The following is a 13,424-nucleotide window of genomic DNA, read 5'->3' as shown; positions in this document are numbered from 1 at the left end:
GGGGGACTGGGGGACTGGGGGACTGGGGGACTGGGGGACTGGGGGACAGGGGTTGGAGGATTAGGGGACTGGAGGACAGGGGAAGAGGCGGACAGAGGGACTGGGGCTGGAGGAATGGGGTATTATGGGACTGTGGGATTGGGGAATCGTTTTCAAACAGGCGGGGGCCCAGGACACGCGGGGGCCAGGACTCCCCGCTGCCTCCGGAAGGGGTGACAAAGCTACTGTAACCCCCTCAGGGCAGCTGGTAAACCTCGTCTGGTCTTCTGCAGGAGCCGCACAGGCAGGCCGCCAGGGGGAGTGGGCGCCACCCGGCAGCTCCCCGGGGCCGAGGGGCCAGCGCTTCAGACTCACCGGCTCTGCGTGTGTCCCCGCGCGTCTCCCCAAGCCGCGCAGCCCACCCCGCCCGCTGCGGCGCAGGCCCCAGGTCGGTTACCCGGTGTCCAGGCAACCTCTGGGGAGGCGGCGGCCGGCGTGGGGAGCGGGCGGCTGCTGCTCTGGGACCTCCTGGTTCAAGCGCCCTTGGCCCCCAACTCCCCGCGTTTCCGAGCTCCAGCCCCCCGCCCCGCTCAGCCGACTTGCCAGCTCAACTCCTTTTCCTCTTTACTGGAGAGGGAGGGAGTGGAGACAAGTCAACGCCCTTTCCTACAACACTGAGGTTAGAATGAGAGGGGATCACAGACCGCCCACCTTCGCGAGGACCGCAGGGCCTCTAAGTCTTTCTTGCCACTTGGAACGATAAAACCAGGACTCCATGCGATAACCACACATGGTTTGGTTGTTACTTCTAAGGTGACTTCGGTATTGAGAATCCTAAACAAACTGTTAAGGAGGAAAGGATAGCTTTTCTTAGTGTCTGAGGGTTGAAGTGGGGAAAATGACAAAGTCAAGCCATTTGTCTAAGGGTCTGTTTCTTTCAAAAAGAAAATTTTGAAGCATCGATCCTTCTGGCAGAATACTAAGTGATAGGCCAGGTGCAGTGGCGTGTGCTGTCCCAGGACTTTGGGAGGCCGAGGCAGGAGCATACCTTGAGCCCAGCGGTTAGAGGTTGCAGTGAGCCAGGATCGCCGCCACTGCACTCCAGCCTGATCGACAGACAGACAGCACAAAGTATATCACCTAAATTTTGTTCCTTCATCTGTGAATATGCACTGTGAACTGAAATAGGCTTCAGAGAAAGACATCTGTGCCTTATACTATTCTCACCGTCTTCTTGAATGAAAACAAACACTGGACTATAAACTGAAGATGGTTAAATAGGATGAGAATAAAGATACACATTCTCATCCAGAGAAATCATTTTTCCAGGCAACACTGGGAATTGCCTGCCAAGGATAAATCAGCAAAGTCTATTACTTTAAGAGGCAATTTAATTAATAATCCTTTCTAAGAGGGGAAAACCAACAAGTCCATACCTGTAATATGATCCTTTCAGCCAAAGATGGAAAAAAGGAAGCCAGAACTAGCAAACTGGTGGAAGGTCTTAATCTTAAATTAATATATGCAAAAGCAGAGCTCTTTTTGTAATTAAAAAATGGATTCCAGAATGCACTCCACTTTCCCATCTCCCTCCATTAATTACTAAACTTTGGCTTGTTCTCAATACAATGTTAAATTATAAACCAAATTAATCATTTGCATGCCAGTAAATATATATTCATGAGGGTTCACAATATCTGAATGTGCATATTAAAACAATACCCAGATTTTTCTCATAAAAGTTTACCTACTAGAAATCTCATTCTTAACAAGTTTCTCTTAATTAATTAGGACTCATTGATAATTGCTAAACCCCTATTGTGGCAGGCAGAATTCTAAAATGGACCCCAAGGACCCTACCCCTGCTTTACACACCCCCATAATCCTCAGGATTTAAATATGATGGATTTTATTTTCCTGATTAGTTTGTTACATGACACAATTGAGTTGAAAAAGGGAGATTATCCAGGATGGGTTGGCCTTGATTGGGTAAACTCTTAAAAGGGACTGACCTCTTCCTGGAGTCAAAGATTTGAAGCATCATAGGGATTTATCAAAGGGATATTATCTATTATCAGCTTTGAAGACTGACAAGACCCTATGGCAAGGAAGGCAGGCAGCCTCTAGCAGCTGACAATCACACAGTTGACAGCGAGCAAGGGAATGGGGACCTCAGTCTTACAACTGCAAGGAACTGAATTCTACAAATAATCTCAATGTTCTTGGAAGAGAACACTGGACTCCAAATGGGAAAATGTGCTAGCCGGGCACAGTGGCTTATGCTTGTAATCCCAGCACTTTGGGAGGCCAAGGCAGGTGCATAACTTGAGGCCAGGAGTTCAAGACCAGCTGGCGAACATATTCAGCCCTACCAAAGATACAAAAAATTAGCCAGGTATGATGGCACGCACCTGTGGTCCCAGCTACTCGGGAGGCTGAGGTAGGAGGATCGCTTGAGCTTGGGAGGCAGAGGTTGCAGTGAGTCGAGATTGCACCACTGCACTCCAGCCTGAGCAACAGAGCAATACCCTATCTACAAAAAGACTATGTCCTGCCATCACCTTGATTTCTGCCTCATGGGACCCTGAGCAGACAACCTAGGCAACCTCACTTGGACTTCTTACTTAGACAACTTTGAGGCTAATAAATGGACATTGTTTAAACTGCTAGAATTATAGTAATTTGTTACACAGCCAAAAAAAAGCTAATACACATATTAACTTCACATAAACAAAAGTAGGTATTTTAAAATAAAAAATATTGGAGTATCTCAATAAGCCCAATGCAGGATTATAGCAGAAACCCAAATAGAACAGATATCGGACACTGCAAAATAAAATCGATATCAGACTTATCATCATAAACAAGAACCTAGTAGGAATAGGATTTAGGATATGCTACCCTAAAATTTTGTAAGTTGAAGAAATTTTAGAAAATTGCAGAAGCAGAAAGGTCACTCTGACCTTCTTCTCCATCGACCTTTCTGGAAGAAGGTCATAAAACCTGAAAAGGATTTTCTGACCTTCCCCTGGCTCAGGTCATAAGACCCTCATGTGGGAAGTGCCCTCCCTATACCTGGAGGAAAGGAGCATCCTTATTCCTTATCACTGAAGACACAGGGACACAGAGAAGGATCCAATCCAACAGGCCTGGTTAAGTTTCCCCAGTTTATTACCATTAGCTCATACCCTTTCTGTGTGTCGCATTTGTCCATGACTATTCATTCTTCATCAAACCTACTAGAAAAATCACTCAGGTTTAACTGTTTCTTTGGGTATTCGTTTCCTTATGAAGGCTCCCAGGGTCATGTAAAACTTCCATGTGTATGCTTTTCTCTTGTTAATATGTTTTTTTGTTATAGGGTCCTCAGCTATGAACCTAAATGTACAGAGGAAAAGGTATTTTTCCTCCTGTACAATAGGCAAGGTGATCTTACTAGCAAATAGCAAACCAGATTTTCCACAAAAGCAGAACAAATATAAATATCCAATTTCTCAATAGCAAGAATAGAAAGCAGAGTAAAATAATATAATAATCATGCATAGAGAAGACAATAATCAAATAAAAATACATTTCCTACAAAACTATCATTCAAGAGCAGAGTTAAAAATATTTTCAAAGAAAAAAAATTAACATTCGCAGACCCACACTGAAAAAAGCTACTTTAAGAAGAAAGAAAATAGTGAGTAAAGACATTGGACAGACACACAGTTAAATTAAGCAAGCTTTCAGTATATGAAACATGTTCAGCCATGTACTTATCTTCCAAGTGTTCTTGGTTTTCTCTCCCTAATCATCCTTTATCCAATTAGTCCTTAGGACCTGAGCATGCTTATGTTTTATTTTTTGTTTGTTTGTTTGTTTGTTTGAGATGGAGTTTGGCTCTTGTTACCCAGGCTGGAGTGCAATGGCGCAATCTCGGCTCACCGCAACCTCTGCCTCCTGGGTTCAGGCAATTCTCCTGCCTCAGCCTCCTGAGTAGCTGGGATTACAGACATGCACCACCATGCCCAGCTGATTTTTTGTATTTTTAGTAGAGACGGGGTTTCACCGTGTTGACTAGGATGGTCTTGATCTCTTGACCTCGTGATCCACCCGCCTCGGCCTCCCAAAGTGCTGGGATTACAGGCGTGAGCCACCGCGCCCGGCCCCTTATGTTTTAATATAGTTCCTGACAATGCTAGACCATTTCATGAATTAAATTTAACAACGAGTATTCTATACTTCTTTAAAAACTTACATCAGAATTATTTGTAGCCACTTTTAGAGTAACTAAGTGCATGTCACACCTGTCATGGAGAATAAGCTAAGTCCTCTTACTTACTAGAAATAATATTTTATTAAGATAGAACATAAGGGTCCACAGTAGGTAACTGGAACTAGTATCTAATTATATCTGAAAAAGTGACATGATATCAATTTTTCTAAATTAAAAATTATTGTCTTTGGCAGCATTCTCCGAAATTCAATTTGCTTACATCGAATTACTTCTTACAGCAACCAATTCATTTTTATTTTGTAACTCATACTGATATGCAATGAGAAAGTAAGAAGATCCAAATTAGTATTACTGATATTTCCCCATAATGGCCTATTGTTTCAAATATTTCAAAATTGGTCCATTTTCCTTTTTCATAAATGGTATAGAATGTGGAGACCATCTTAACCCCATTCATGTAATAAAGATTACCATTACAGCTTCCTAAAGCTAATGTTAAATGATCCTAAATGCTAAACGTTCCTACAGATATCTCTGTTGTCTCCCTCTGTGTGTAAGTTGCAGTCATTTATCCAGGCCAGTGTTCCTCAAGTTTCGTCATAAGCTTTAATTCATCCCATCTGTTTGTCATAAAAGATGTGGATCTGTTCTCAATCTGTGTGCTTTGTAGAATACGTAGACTCCAACACTTCATCAGAGAACACAACCTCAGACTCTCTCTGGGCAGTTTTAATAAAGCTTGCCTGAAAGGATACAATTTACAGAATATAAGTTGTTTTAAAGATGTAAAGTTCCGTGTCTTTTGGACATGCTTTAAGTTCTTTTTCTGAAGCAGATGAAACCAACACCAGATTATGTATTCAAACATTATTACCTTACTACATTACAGAGTCATTTTTACTGTGTTCCATCACTCTTTCTAATTTATCAAAGGACACTATATTAAAAAGTCATATGAAACATACCACTACACTTTAAAAAGTTTCAGATTATATTGTCCATCATATCATTCAATGGTCCCATGCAAAATTCTATGTAAGAACCTGAGGCATGTGTGTGTGTGTGTGTGCACACACGTGCATGTGCTAGTGTGTGGGAGAGGGTAGAAAGAGGGAAAAAGCTAGAAAGGTTTGAAGAGGTTAAGTACAAGGACAAATCAGACAACAGTTGTTTAACCCAAGAAACTAGTGTAAATCATGTATAAACTGTGATATCTGTATAGCTGAGTATCCCCTTATGTCTTGTCTGCCAGATGTTAAGCTTAATTTAAGCAATTATGTTAGCTCTTTGGTCCTGATTTTCTACTGATGCTTACATTATATTAGTATTTCATTACATATTTTTGTTGTATTAGCCTTAAATTTTTTTGCAAGAAGAAGTGAGTTATAGAAAAGTAAAAATAAAAGTGAATATAAAGGGAATGCTTAATAAAGATACAGCCTGTGAAATTCATGTCATTTATTAAGCTGTCGATATTATTTCTGCACTGTTTGGGGAAAATTAAATTGTTAAACAGTCATGATGTTAGCTGACTCACAACACTCTTAGAACATTTAGATATTGCCTATAAGGTAGCATTGTCTATAACCGAACATAGTGTCCTAGAATTGATCATTATTTTGGAAAGTAGCAGACTCAGAAACTGTTACAGGTATGGTTCCTATATCTCTGACTCCTCATGGAAATAGACCTAAATGCTACAGCGTAAAATTATTCTGGTGATTTAAGCTTATTATCTATGCCAGAAATCCTATCTTGACTACCGTGCACAACAGTCCTTTTAGTACCAAGCATACTCTCATATTTGATAGTCTTCATTACCTTTGATGTTTTCTCTTTTTATTTTAATTATAGGAACCTAGCATTCTGGTATAAAATTTTCTTTAACTGTCAAAACAAGTCAAATGAGAATATACTTGAATGGAGAAGCATATGCAAGTGTCTGTGTATCTATCTATCTGCATGTGTGTGTATATATTCACACACATACACATATCATGACTAGGTCACCTGAATCATCTTTCACTGAAAAACTAGTGAAAGAAAACGAAGAAACACTTATCTTTGCTCATGGCTGTTTCTATAATCAATGAGCATGATCACTTGCTAATTTCTAAGTTTATTCATTGATGATTTACTCTTCCTGAAAAAGTTCTGAATAATAATTACTGTAGTTTTACTACCATTTGCTTATTGAACATTGTCACACGTCAGATTGTACAATTTACTCTCCTCACATATATCTCTTGAAAAACATATTTATTATCTTTCTTTTTCATAGCAACTGTGATTTAGAACAAATTAAGTGACTTGTTCCAGAGCCACACAGTTTGCAATGAGTAGAATAAAACTGAAACCCAACTGTGACTCAACTCAGTGCACTTCACAATATATTACTAAGCCTGTTTTATAGAGATGCATAAAAAATGATCTTCAAACAACTAATTAAGTATGGTTTACTACATTTTTCCTGTGAAACATGAGCCAAACAAAATGATCATGATAATCATGAGGGAGGTGGATGATGAGTGTCAGAAAGAACAATGTTTTCATTAGTTGGGATCCTGTCAAGAAATAGATGAAATGCTGAAGTGAAGTCACTGAGCAAAATCTAATAAAGATATTGTTTAACAAATGTGACAAGGTTAAGGGAAACCATCAGGGGTGGTATTCTCTATAAGGCTACCAATAGCTGAAAGCTGTCACCATGCCTAGGCCTGAGAAAGCAAGGAGGTACTCGGGCACATACAGAACTTAGAAACCACCGCTCTGCCCTAAAAAAACAAGTTTCTTACATGAATCACAGAAGTGAGGTCACGGGAAAACATGGCCCCTCAAATTGGAGAGTGATAGGCAAATACATCTTTCATCAAAAAGTTATGAGGCATACCAGAAAGCAAAAAACACAGTATGAAAATACAGAGCAAGCATCAGAACCAGACCATGATAATGGCAGGGATGCTGGAATTATCAGACTATGAATTTAAAACAACTGTGATTACTACGCTAAGGGCTTTAATTGAAGAGGTAGATAATGTGTAAGAGATGGTTGATATAAGCAGAGAGATAGAAATTCTTTAAAAGAATTAAAAAGAGATACTAGATATCAAAAACATTATAACAAACAAAGATTGTCTTTGCTGACTCATTATTAGGCTGAACATGGCTCAGAAGAGAATCTCTGAGCTTGAATATATGTCTTTCAAATCTGAAAATCTCAGAGAATAATTACTTTAAAAAAGCAGAACCAACTATCCACAAACCATGAGACAACTACAAAAGGCTGTAACATATTCATAATAAAAATACCAGAAGAGGAAGAGAGAATGAACAGATATTTCAAGCAATAACAAGTGATAATTTTCATAAATGAATGTCAGACACCAAATGATAGATCGAAAAAGCTCAGAGAACACCCAAGAAAAGCCAAAAAACAATTTGCCCAAAAAGCCAAATTTAGGCACATCACATCCAAACTGCAAACAAATCTATTTTTTAAAAATAATGAAAGAAGCAGAGGGAAAAAAAACACTTTACATAGAAAGTGGCAAAGAGTTACAGCTGACTTCTTAAAACCCATGTGAGCAAGAAAAGAGTAGACTGAAATACATGAAGTGTTGAGAGAAAGAAACCCACCAACCTAGAATTCTGTACCCTGCAAAATTATCTTTCAAAAGTGGGGAAATAATGAGTTTCTCAGACAAATTAAAATTGAAGTAATTTGTTGCCAGTAAATCTGCCTTGCAAGAAATATTAAAAGAAGTTCTTCAGAGAGAAGAAAGATGATATAGTTCAGAAGCAGATCTACATTTAAAAAAGCATCAGAGAATGAATAAGTAGAGGTAAAATAAATATTTATTTGTATTATTTAATTTTATTTTTATTGTTTTTGAGACAGGGTCTTATTCTGTTGCCCAGAATGGAGTGCAGTGACACGATCTCGGCTCACCGCATCCTCCACTTCCCAGGCTCAAGCGATTCTCCTGCCTCAGCCTCCTGAGTAGCTGGAATTACAGGCACGTGGCCACCACACCTGGCTAATTTTTATTTTTAGTAGAGACAAGTTTGCACCATGTTGGTCAGGCTGGTCTTGAGCTCCTTATCTCAAATGATCCACCCCTCTCGGCCTCCCAAACTGCTGGGATTACAGGTGTGAGCCAGTGTGCCCGGCCATTTCTTTGTATTCTTACTTGGTCTAATAGATAACTGTTCAAAATAACAGTAGAATCAATGTATTGAATGATTTTAGCATTTAGATAAATGAAAAAATGACAGCAATGTCATAAGTGTCAGGAGGGAAAAATTGGGAATGATCTAAATTACCTGCATTACCCATGAAGCAGTGCAGAATTTTTTGAAAGTAGAGTTACATTAATTATAAAAGTATACTGTAAATTCTAGGTCAACCACTACAAAATTAAGAAGTATATCTGATATCCTGTGAGAGAAGACAAAATGAAATTATATAAAATGCTCTATTAAAACCAGAAAAGGCAGAAACAGAGAGGAAGATTTAAAAAGACAAGAAACTAAGAAAAAGTTCAATAAATAGTAAAGTGTTGTAAATATGCCAGATATTCCCCCAACTATGTCAATAATCATTCCAAGTATAAATGGTCTAAATACACCAATTAAAAGAGAATCTGACAGAGTGACTAAAAAACCAGACCCAACTATATGTTATCTACAAGAAACACATTCTCAATATAAGGACACAGATAGGATAAAAGTAAAAGGATGGAGAAAGATATACCATACTAACACAAATTAAAAGAAAAATTGGCTTTATTAATGTCAGACAAAGCAGCCTTTTAACAAGAAATATTATAAGAAATAAAGATGGGTATTCCATAATTGGCAAATCTTCCAATAAGACATGACAATTCTTTTTTTTTTTTGAGACAAACTCTGTCACCAGGCTGGAGTGCAGTGGCGCTATGTCAGCTCACTACAACCTTGCAACCCCTGCCTCCTGGGTTCAAGTGACTCTCCTGCCTCAGCCTCCTGAGTAGCTGGGACTACAGGCATGTGCCAACATGCCCAGCTAATTTTTTGTATTTTTATTAGAGATGGGGTTTCACCATATTGACCAGGATGGTCTCGATCTCTTGACCTCATGATCTACCTGCTTTGGCCTCCCAAAGTGCTGGGATTACAGGCATGAGCCACCACGCCCGGCTGACAATTCTTAATATGCTTGCACCTTGATGTGTATCCACATCAAAATGCATAGGGCAAAAACTAATATAAGTGGAAAGAAAAGTAGAAAAACTACAATTATATGGTCATGTGTCACTTAAAGATTGAAATATATTCTGAGAAGTACATCATTAGGCAATTTTGTCATAATGCAAACATCATAGTATGTACTTCCACAAACCTAGATGGTGTAGCCTTCCACACATTCAGGCTACATGGTATAGTCTACTGCTCCTAGGATGCAAACCTATACAGCATGTTACTTTACTGAGTACTTTAGGCAATAGTAACACAATGCTAAGTATTTGTATATCTAAGTATATCGAAACATAGAAAAGGTATAGTACAACTATGATATAAAAGATAAAAACTGGTGCACCTGTGTAGGGAAACTTACCATGAAGGAGCTTGCAGGACTGGACACTGCTTTGGGTGAGTCAATGAGTGAGCAGTGAGTGAATGTGAATGCCTATGCCATTACACTACTGTAGACTTTTTAAGAACCGTACACTTAGGCTACACTAAATTTATTTTAAAATATTTTCCTTCATCAATAATAAATTAACTGTAGAATATTATAACTTTTTAACTTAATTCATTTTGTAACTCTTAAAAACTCTGATTCTTTTGTAATAACAGTGTAAAACACAAACATATTGTACAGATGTACAATATATTCTCTAATATATTTAATTTTTTCTATTTTATTTAATTTTATTTCTACTTAATTTTATTTTTACCCTTTAAGTTAAAAAACTAAGATACAAAGACACACATTTCCCTAGACCTATACAGGTTTAGGATCATCAATATCACCTCTTCTACCTCCATATCTCATCCTACTAGAAGCTCTTCAGGGCAATAATATGTATGGAGCTGTCATCTTCTACTATAACCATGTCCTATTCCACAATGGCTCCTGAAAGGCCTGCATTAAGCTGTTTTATTGGGAACTTCTTTTTTTTTTAATATAAGTAGAAGTATATTTTAGAATAACAATGAATAGTATAATGCACACAAAAATCAGGGACATTTGGTATCATTATCAAGTATTATACAATTGGACTTCCTGTACTTTTATAAGACTAGCAGCACAGTGAGTTTGTTTACACCAGCATCAACACAAACACATGAGTAATGCATCGCACTACAAGTTTATGGTTGCTATGTCATCACTGGACATTTTCAGCTTCGTTGTACTCTTATCAGACGACTATTGTATATGTGGTCTGGCATTGTCCAACGCAATGTTATGTGCTGCCTGACTATAGAGACGTCAACATACTTTTAACAGTAATTGAGAGATCCAGCAAGCAGAAATCAGTAAGGCTATAGTTGAACTAAACAGCATAATCAATCAACTGAATCTAATTGACATTTATGGAATACTTCATTTAACAACAGAATATACATTATTGTCAAGCTTACATGGAACATTCACCAAGATAGACCACATTTTGAGCCATAAAATATAGCTTAACAAGTCCATGAGATTAAAATCATTCTTAGATCACAATGAAATTAGACTAGAAATCAATAACAGAAAAAATGATCAGAAAATTCCACATTATTTAGAAATTCAATAATATACTTCTAAATAACACATGGGTCAAAAATCAGTCTCAAGAAAAATGTAAAAAATATTTTGAACCAAATGAAAGTGAAAACATAACTTGTCAAAATCTGTGGGATGCAGTGAAAACAGTGCCTAGATTGAAATTATAGCATGCAATGCACAGAATAGAAAAATGAAAGATATAAGGTAAATAAAGCTTTCGCCTTAGGAAGGTAGAGAAAGAAGAGAAAAATAAGTAAAACAAGCAGAAGAAAAAATAATCTCAATAATTGAAACAGAAATCAGTGAAATTTAAAATTAGAAAATAATAGAGACAATCAATGAAACATAAAGCTAGTTCTTTTAAAAGGTCCATAAATTTGACAAAACTTTAACCAGGCTAACCAAGTAAAAAGAAGAGAAGATATAAATTATAAATATCAAAAATTAAACAGAGGCCATCACTACTGATGCCATGAACATTAAAGGTGGCTTCCGCCTGTAATCTCTGCACTTTGGGAGGCTGAGGCGGGTAGATCACAAGGTCAGAAGCTTGAGAATAGTCTGGCCAATACGGGGAAACCCTGTCTTTACTAAAAATATAAAAAAATTAGCTGGGCATGGTGGTGGACACCTATAGTCCCAGCTACTAGGAAGGCTAAGGCAAGAGAATTACTTGATCCCAGGAGGCGGAAGTTGCAATGAGCTGAGATCACATCACTGCACTCCAGCCTGGGCAACAGAGTGAGACTCCATCTCAAAAAAAAAAAAAAAAAAAAAAAAAATCATAAAGGAAAATTATGAGCAACTCTATAGCCACAAATTTGATAACTTAGATAAAATGAATCAATATCTTGCAAAACACAATTTACCAAAACCCACATAAGGGAAAATAGATAACCTGAGTAGGCTTATATTTATTAAATAAATTGAATCACTAATTAATAATCTTCCAAATCAGTAACCACCATATCAATATGTTTTCATTGGTGAATTCTACCAAACATAAGAAAACATGATATCAATTTCTACAACCTCTTCAAGAAAATAGTACCAGAGGCAATTCATTTTATGAGGACAGCATTATCTAGTACCCAATATACTAGACTATCTAAGACTTTACAAGAAAGGCAAACTGTAGGTCAATAGTTTTCACAATCATCAGTGTAACTCCCCAATATATTAACAAATTCCGTCCAACAATTTTATAAAAAGAATTCTATGCTAATACCAAATGGGATTTATTCCAGATGCGTAAGATTGGCTTAGCATTTGAAAATCAATTACTGTAATTTATCACACTGGCAGGCTAAAGAACAAAATTATATAATCCTATCATTAGATGCAGAAAAATAATATTTGACAAAATCTAACATTTATTAATGATTTTAAAACTCTCAGCAAATTAGAAATAAAGGGGCTCTTCCTCATCTTGATAAAGAACACCTACAATAACCTACATGTAGCATCATACTTAATTGTGAGAAGCTAGATGCTTTTCCACCAAAATCAGGAAAAGGCAAGAATGCCTCCTCCCACCACCCCTGTGCAACTTCATCCTGGAATTCCTAACTATTGGGGAAATCAAATGATTGGTGAAAATTTCTGGGAATAACAAAATGGGAAGTTTTTACCACCCATAGCCAGAGCACATAATGGGATATAGAGGTAGCATAACCCAGAAAAGTCAACTATAAAAAAAGCACATTACATAGGAAATGCTTCACCCGTGAATGTATGAGACAAATTGTTCTACACACACAAATCTCCTGATTTCGGTTCCTAGATCCTCCCTCACCTATCTTTGCTTCTCACCTACCACAAACTTGCATGCATCTCCACTCCCACCCATACCCCATAGAAGTCTTTCCAGCTCAAGGAATGTGTGACGAAAATAGTAAATTCCAAAAAAGCTGTAATTCTGCTTGGTAAGGGTCAGGACTTTTGTTTCCCTGCAGAATTTTCATCTCTGGGAAATGAGAACCCATCATTCCACCTGACACACAAAGCAAAAATAAGATAAATAGAGGGAAAAATAAAATAGGCTGTAATAACCACAATCTTGAAAGAAACAAATAGCTAAAGAGGTTAAATGTTTGTGTTATCTAGTATTGATCCTTTAAATATCTTACTGGAAAATAAAGAATGAAACTAAACAAATGTATTTGATTGCTATATTTAGTTAGATTTAATTTTTCTGATTGAAAGATCTAGCATTCCTACTATGCCATTGAGCTTGAAATTACTCTTTGGAAATTATTAATGATAACATTAAACATCCTAAAGCAATTCTTTTTAGTTAAGAGAAGTTTGGCAATTTTATTTAAGTTATTAGCAATAGTTTGATCAAGTTGTGAAATTAATTATTAGGTTTAAAATAATCTATTTGATTTAATATGTAGTTGGAAATGAGAAATTATTTTTTCTTTTTCTTTCTTTCTTTTTTTTTTTTTTTTTTTTTTTTTTTTTTTT

This window comes from Sapajus apella, unplaced genomic scaffold (assembly GCF_009761245.1).
Source record: "Sapajus apella isolate SASKATOON/1434 unplaced genomic scaffold, GSC_monkey_1.0 scaffold57, whole genome shotgun sequence".
Classification (NCBI taxonomy): Eukaryota; Metazoa; Chordata; class Mammalia; order Primates; family Cebidae; genus Sapajus; species Sapajus apella.
Note: the sequence above shows the minus strand (reverse complement) of the source record.